The 7,484-nt window shown below is 38.9% G+C and overlaps 1 protein-coding gene and 2 pseudogenes across 1 annotated transcript in view; 2 read left to right on the top strand and 1 right to left on the bottom strand.

Annotated features, from left to right (window-relative positions):
* Positions 1–7,484, bottom strand: part of Dock3 (dedicator of cytokinesis 3) — a 480,991-nt gene that overhangs the window by 464,031 nt on the left and 9,476 nt on the right. The gene's annotated exons all lie outside the window — the stretch shown is intronic.
* Positions 3,013–3,797, top strand: LOC103747532 (annotated as a pseudogene).
* Positions 5,159–5,613, top strand: LOC103747226 (annotated as a pseudogene).

The raw sequence follows: 7,484 nt of genomic DNA, 5'->3' as shown, positions 1-7,484 counted from the left end.
GTTAAATCTCATTCAATTTTATGTCTTACAGGGTTAATACTGAGTTCAATATTGTATAACTGTATTAATTCGACAGTGAACCTAAAAATTTTATAGCCACTTTTGAGAAGGAAACAGGCCTTAATAAGGGACATATGGATAAAAATTGGGTCAGTTTAAGGGAGGGGGGAGGGAAGGATATACAAGGAACCTAGGGGATAAAGGGGAAGAAGGAGCTCAAGAGAGGTAGGACGGTAGGAGAAGCGGGAGGAATGGGGGCACCTTAAGTGGGAAAACCATGATGAAGGGGTGCAATGATGTGAGAGATAAATAATGCCTAGCTAGTTTTGAAAACCAGAGGGAACCATATTACTCCTACAACCTACTGACAAATTATACATAGCAGATCAAGAAATATATGTCTAGGTAAGGTTTATCTGAGAACAATTGGTCTTTGCCCAAGATTTATCTACATGACACTCAGTAATTAAAAGTACCAGGCTGGTAGAACTAACCTTCTTGGATGTTTAACAGACATACTTTGAGGCCTATAATAATTTGGTAAGAGGGACATAAAGGACAGTTTTTGCTCCTTGCCATCCTAGGTCGACTAGTTCCAGGGAACTATGAGCATCTCTCAAAATGTCCTGTAATTGTGGTGGGTCACCTGTCCTCTTGATCAAGGAGGTCGAGGCAACCCCACCAGATGGACTTGAATCAGTGTCCAGGCTATAAAGAGGAGGGTCAATACAGAGGAATCATTTCCTCCATGCTTCCAAGTGAAGACAACCATGGTTGAGCAGGACCTTTGACTTATCTTCACATAGGCGGAACTGGTAAAAGAAAGGAGCCAGGGGCTCCTCCCAAGCCCATGTGACCCCTGAGGAACAGATCCTCAAATGACCTTAAGAGTAAAAATAAATTGGTTTATCTGGGCCTACTGTATGGCCTTAAACACCCAAATGGAAAGTATAACCAAAGCTTAAGGGGGCCAATATAATTATGAAAGAGTGCATATGCATAGCTAAAGGCTACATAACAAGGAACAATGCCAGATAGGAGATACCTTCTTTTGAGTTGTTGGCCAGGGTGGCCAAAGGGACTCCCAGATGGTAACCCAGCATAGAACTGGGAAAACGAACAGCAGACCCCTATCTTATCTAAAGGAATATTGACAACTGATTGCTGATACATGAGGAATAGATGACTCTCCTAAAACAAAGACCTCTAGATAGGCTGACTATATTCACCAGAAGGGCAAGTAATAGGGAATGGCTAGGGGTGCCGACAACACAGCAGACAGTAGCAGGGATATCAGAGTATAAGGGCTCTCGTGGGGGAGGGAAGCTATGGGAGGGTGCCATCTGGGAAGTGGGTGTATAGCTGAATAGGATGGTTTGGGTTTCTGTGTGTTATACAGACAAAAAAAATCAACTAATTTTTAAAACTGTATTATATTTGAGGAGGAAGCATGGAAATTTACGTCATGCTAATTAGTAGAGGTGATAAACAATACCATTGAAATCTACCTGATGACTTTATAGACATACACAGGCGCTAAGGATCCAAGTGCAACCAATTATGACTAGTAATAATAAGATAACACAGATTAGAGGTGCAAGCCCCAACATCTCAATGTTAGTAGCAAAAACAATGAGTCTTTCTGCAAGGAACAATATACTCTAAAATGAAATGGAGATCTTTTTTAAAGGTTAAAAACTCATCCAATTTTATGTCTTACAGGGCTTATACTGAGTTCAATAATACATAATTGTATTAAATTCAACTGTGAACCTAGAATCTTACACCCACTTGTGAAAGAGATGTACTCTTGCTCTGGAGTGTGTTACTGAATATGTTAAAGCTGTAGTGAAATGTTTCTTCTAATCATGTAGTTATTAAAATTTTTAAAATGATTAAAAAATAATTCTTCAAAGCATAAAAAGTTGCTCCTTAATAATTAGTAGATGTGAAAAACATTACCATTGAAATCTACCTGACGACTTTATATCCATGCTCAGATGCCAAGGAGCTCAGAAAGTAACCAACTGTGACTACTAATAATCAGAGAGAGATTAGAAACAAATGTGCAAACATCTTAATGTCAATTGCATTAAAAATGAATTTTTATTGTATGAAACTGTATATTTTAATAATGAAATGGAGATTTTTTTTTCGTCTTTTTGAGACAGGGTCTCCCTGTAGTCCCAGCTGACCTTTTCTCACTATGTAGACCAGGCTGGCCTTGAACTCACAACGAATTGCCTGCCTCTGCCTCAGGAGTGCTGGGATTAAAGGTGTGTGCCACCACGCCCAGCTTAAGAGCTTTTTTAAAGGTTAAAACTTCATTTAATTTTATGTCTTATAGGGTTTATACTGAGTACAATATTGTATAACTGTAATAATTCAACTGTAAACCTAAAAATTTATAGCCAATTCTGAAAAAGATGCATCTTAGCTTAGAAAATTTTTATTGAATATGTCAATGCTGATGTAATGAAAGAAATGCTTCTTCTAAGCATGTGGTTATTAAATAAATAATTTTTTTAAAAACCAGAAGATTCCCCCTAGATAAAATTACAAAATAAATATTCATTCCAACAATGTATAAATTATAACACATTAGAAATATGATAAACCAAAGCAACATGACTCTCAAATTTTAACAACTCAGTAACTGAATCTTTTTTTTTTTTTTTTTTTTTGGTTTTTTTAAAAAAGGGTCTCCCTGTAGCCCCAGCTGTCCTGGAACTCACTACACAGACCAGGTTGGCCTTGAAGTCACAGAGATCCGCCTGCCTCTGCCTCTGCCTCTGACTGCTGGGACTAAAGGCGTGCATCACCACGCCCAGCCTGGCAACTGAATCTTACAATACTAAAATTACTAAAATACCAGAAAAAGAATTCAAAGGCAAACGAAATGTAGTGGCACAGGCCTACAATAATAGCTACTCGGGAGCCAGTGTGAGGCCTGCCTAGACTACAGTGAGTTTAAGCCTAGCCTAGGCAACTCAGTGAGACACTGTATTAAAATACAAGTTATAGCTGGCAAGATTCCATCCTGTGCGTCTGTTGTGAGGGGCTGTAGTCAGTTGTCTCCTTCCGGACTCTCTCACGGCGAAGTGAGAGCCTTTGCCTCATGGAAGACTCGATGGACATGGACATGAGCCCTCTGAGGCCCCAGAACTATCTTTTCGGCTGTGAACTAAAGGCTGACAAAGACTATCACTTTAAGGTGGATAATGATGAAAATGAACACCAGCTATCATTAAGAACGGTCAGTTTAGGAGCTGGTGCAAAAGATAAGATACACATTGTTGAAGCAGAGGCAATGAATTATGAAGGCAGTCCAATTAAAGTAACACTGGCAACTTTGAAAATGTCTGTACAACCAACAGTTTCCCTTGGGGGATTTGAAATTACACCACCTGTTGTCTTAAGGTTGAAGTGTGGTTCAGGGCCTGTACATATTAGTGGACAGCACTTAGTAGCTGTGGAGGAAGATGCAGAGTCAGAAGATGAAGAGGAGGAGGATGTAAAACTCTTAAGTATATCTGGAAAGCGGTCTGCCCCTGGAGGTGGTAGCAAGGTTCCACAGAAAAAAGTAAAATTGCTGATGAAGATGATGAGGATGATGAAGAAGATGAAGATGAGGATGAAGATGATGATGATGATGATTTTGATGATGAGGAAACAGAAGAAAAAGCTCCAGTGAAGAAATCTATCTGAGATACTCCAGCCAAAAATGCACAAAAATCAAACCAGAATGGAAAAGACTTGAAACCATCAACACCAAGATCAAAAGGTCAAGAATCTTTCAAAAAACAGGAAAAAACTCCCAAAACGCCAAAAGGACCTAGTTCTGTAGAAGACATTAAAGCAAAAATGCAAGCAAGTATAGAAAAAGTAAGTGGATTGATCTTTTGCCACGTTTCAAATTGTACTTCTGTGGGTTTGGATAAGTGGTTTTCACTGTTTGAAAAGGGATTTATAAGAAGGTTAATGCATACTCTTTCACATTCTGATCTGACAACACCGGCTGCGCTGGTTCTTTAGCAGAACCACCAGAGGGCGTGTCCAGGTTTCATTGTCAAGAATGTGTTGTCTAAAATGTCTGTTTAGTTTCTAAGGATGGAACTCCACCCTTTACTTGGTTTTAAGTATGTATGGAATGTTATGATAGGCTGTAGTAATGGTGGTCAGACATGGAAATGGTGGGGAGACAAATATACATGTGAAATAAACTCAGTATTTTAATAAAGTAGCACTGTTTCTATTTACTTTAAAAAAAAATACAAGTTATACAATGGGCCTGGACATATAATTAGTGGCAAAGTACTCAACTTAGTAAGGCCTTACATTCAATTCCCAGTATGGGGGGGAGGGCAGGAAGCAGAATTCAAAAGTCTACTTTTAAAAATTATCAGTGACTTCAGAGAGGATTAAAGTAAGCAGATAAATGAAGTAAGGAAGTTAATTCAGGTCCTCAATAAGAAAGGTGGGAACATGGATGAGATATTCAGTAAGAAAACAGATTATGAAAGAAAAAAATGCAATGAATGGAAAACTCAAATTATACAATGGAAAGCATCACTAAGAGACTACATCATGCAGAAGAAATAATACCAAGGATTAAAAACAAGTTTGAGGGGTTGGAGAGATGGTTCAGCAGTTAAGAGCACTGGCTGCTCTTGTAGAGGACCCAGGTTTGGTTTCCAGTACCCACATGGCAGCTAACAATCAACCATAGCTTCAGTTCCAGGGGATATGATGCCCTCTTCTGACCTTTGTGGGCACTATGTGACATGGGTACACTTCCATACATGAAGGCAATACATTCATACACATAAAATAAGATAGAAATTAAAATTTTTAAATTGATAACAAGTTTGAAGAAATATTACATCCAGAAATCAATAGAAAATAAACAAGTATGTCCACAAATGAGATTCAAGAACTCTGGAACATGATTGAGAGACAAAATAAGAATGTGTGAGATAGATTTCCAAATCTAGGGAAAGCTATGGACCTCCAAGAACAGTAAGCATTTAGAACCCCAAATACACATGACCAGAAAAAGAGTCTTCTCCAAGTCACATTATAGTCAAAATGTTGAGACTATAGAGCAAAACAACAACAAAAAAACAAAAGCCGGCTTTGCTACCAGACAACTGCCCCCATGGGTAGCATACACATTCCTGAGAAGGGCCTGTCCCAGTCAGCTCTGCCCTGCCATAGTGTCCCCACCTGGTTGAAGTTAACATCTGATGATGTGAAGGAACAGATTTACTAAGTGGCCAAGAAAAGTCTGACTCCCTCACAAATCTGTATGATCCTGAGGGAGTCACATGGTGTTACACAAGTCCTTTTATAACTGGCAGGAAAATTTTGAGAATCCTAGTTCTGAAGGATTTGCTCCTGATCTTCCAAAGGATCTCCACCATTTAATTAAGAAAGCAGTTGCTATTTGCAAGCATCTTGAGAGGAACCAAAAGAATGAAGATGCCAAATTCTGCTGCCTGTATCTGATAGAGAGCTGAATACACCCATTAGCTTTTTGTTACAAGACTAAGCAGGTCCTCCCACCCTACTGGAAATATGAGTCATCCCACAGCATCTGTTCTAGTGGCATAAATTTTTCATGGGTACTCAAGGAATAAAATTTCTTTAAATTTAAAAAAATCAAAAACTGCAAGAGAAAAACAGCTACCCTATTTAATAAAGGCAAACTCATCAGAAAAACATCAAATTTCTCAGCAGAAACCCTAAATTCATGGAATGATATTAATTCAAGTCCTGAAAGACTATAACTGCCAACCAAAATTACTACACGTAACAAATTACCTTTTAGCATTGAAGGAAAAATACTTTCCAAGATAAACACAAGCCAAAGCAATTCATGGCCATTAAGACAGAACTGAGGAAAATAGTACACACCAAGGAAGAAAAACAGTCACAGACACAAGCACACAAGCACTCAAGGAAGAACAAATTTCATGAAAAACAGATGAATAAATGAGAACCAGGGAACAGCCAAACATGCACAGCTCTGTAAATCAGCAAACTCCTGGAATGGATAACAGAGGGGGGAAAAGGAACAAACACTATTCAAGCCGACCAGGAAAAACATCAACAAAATTGCAAAAGTCAGCAAATATTTAACATTAATGATGCTATATGTAAATGGACTTTACTCTCCAGTTAAAAGATGCAGACTAGCTGTCTACATTAAAAAAAAAAAAAATCCAGCCATTTGGTCTCATAAAAAAACATACCTCACTGGCAAAGACATACAGTCTAAAAGTGAAAGGATAAAAAATGATATACAGGGGGCTGGAGAGATGGTTCAGTGGTTAAGAACACGGGCTGTTCTTGCAGAAGACCCAGATTCGAATCTCAGCATTCACATGGCAGCTAACAACTGTCCATAACTCCAGTTCCAGGGGATCCAACAGCCTATTCTGTCCTCCCCAGGCATTGCATGACACGGGTGCACTTACCTACATGCAGACAATACATACACATAAAATAAAAATAATAAATAAAATATTTTTTTAAAAAAGAAAAATGATATACCAAACAGTGTAATTTAAAAGTCAACAGGAGTAGCCATACTAGTATTACAAAGTAGACTTCAAAATTAATCAGAAGATATAAAGAAAGTAAAGAAAGTCACTTTAAGAAAAGGAACAATTCATCAAAATATATAACTGTAATATATTGTATATATATAAAGAAGATATAATAATTGCAATGTATTTTATGTATGTATACAGAATGGTGGTACATCAAACTTCAAAAAATATAAACTACTGGCACTACTATCCTCAGGCCTCTTGGGGTAAGTCTATGAAGCTCTCCGCGCCAGGACTCCCTAAGCCACATTCACCCTTCCATCCCTCCCGCCGTTCTATACTCCTAGTTTGGGCCCTGCACCATTCCTAGTCTTGGGGCCCCAGACACCTGGGGAACCAATACTGCTTCCTGATCCTTCTCACCCAGACCAACTCAGTCCCTTCTTGGATTCCAGGAGCACCGCTTCTGGTCCTGGCCCCGCCCTCACCCCTCTCTCATGGTTTTCCCACTTAAGGTGCCTGCACTTTCCTCCCTTTCTTCCTTACTAATACCCTTGCTCCTATCATCCTACCTCTGTTGAACTGCTTCTTTCTCCTTATCCCCTAGGTTCCTCATATACCCTTCCCTCCCCTCTCCCTTAATCTAACCCAATTTTTATCCATATCTCCCTTAAGGACTGTTGCCTACTATTCTTCTCCTTCAGGTTATTTCTTTTCCTTTACCTCACTGTTTCCTTACCCTTGTCCTGGTTCCTGCAGTTATGTCTGTTTGCATACATATTTATCAGAGTCTGATCTTAGGATCCACATATGAGGGAGAACATATGTCGATTTTTTTTCTGAGATAAATCAATTTATTTTTACACTTAAGGTCATTTGAGGATCTGTTCCTCAGGGGTCACATGGGCTTGGGAGGAGCGCTTGGCTCTT

This window comes from Nannospalax galili, unplaced genomic scaffold (genome assembly GCF_000622305.1).
Source record: "Nannospalax galili isolate Female #2095 unplaced genomic scaffold, S.galili_v1.0 scaffold851, whole genome shotgun sequence".
Taxonomy (NCBI): domain Eukaryota; kingdom Metazoa; phylum Chordata; class Mammalia; order Rodentia; family Spalacidae; genus Nannospalax; species Nannospalax galili.
Note: the sequence above shows the minus strand (reverse complement) of the source record. Positions and strands in the feature narration are given on the sequence as shown.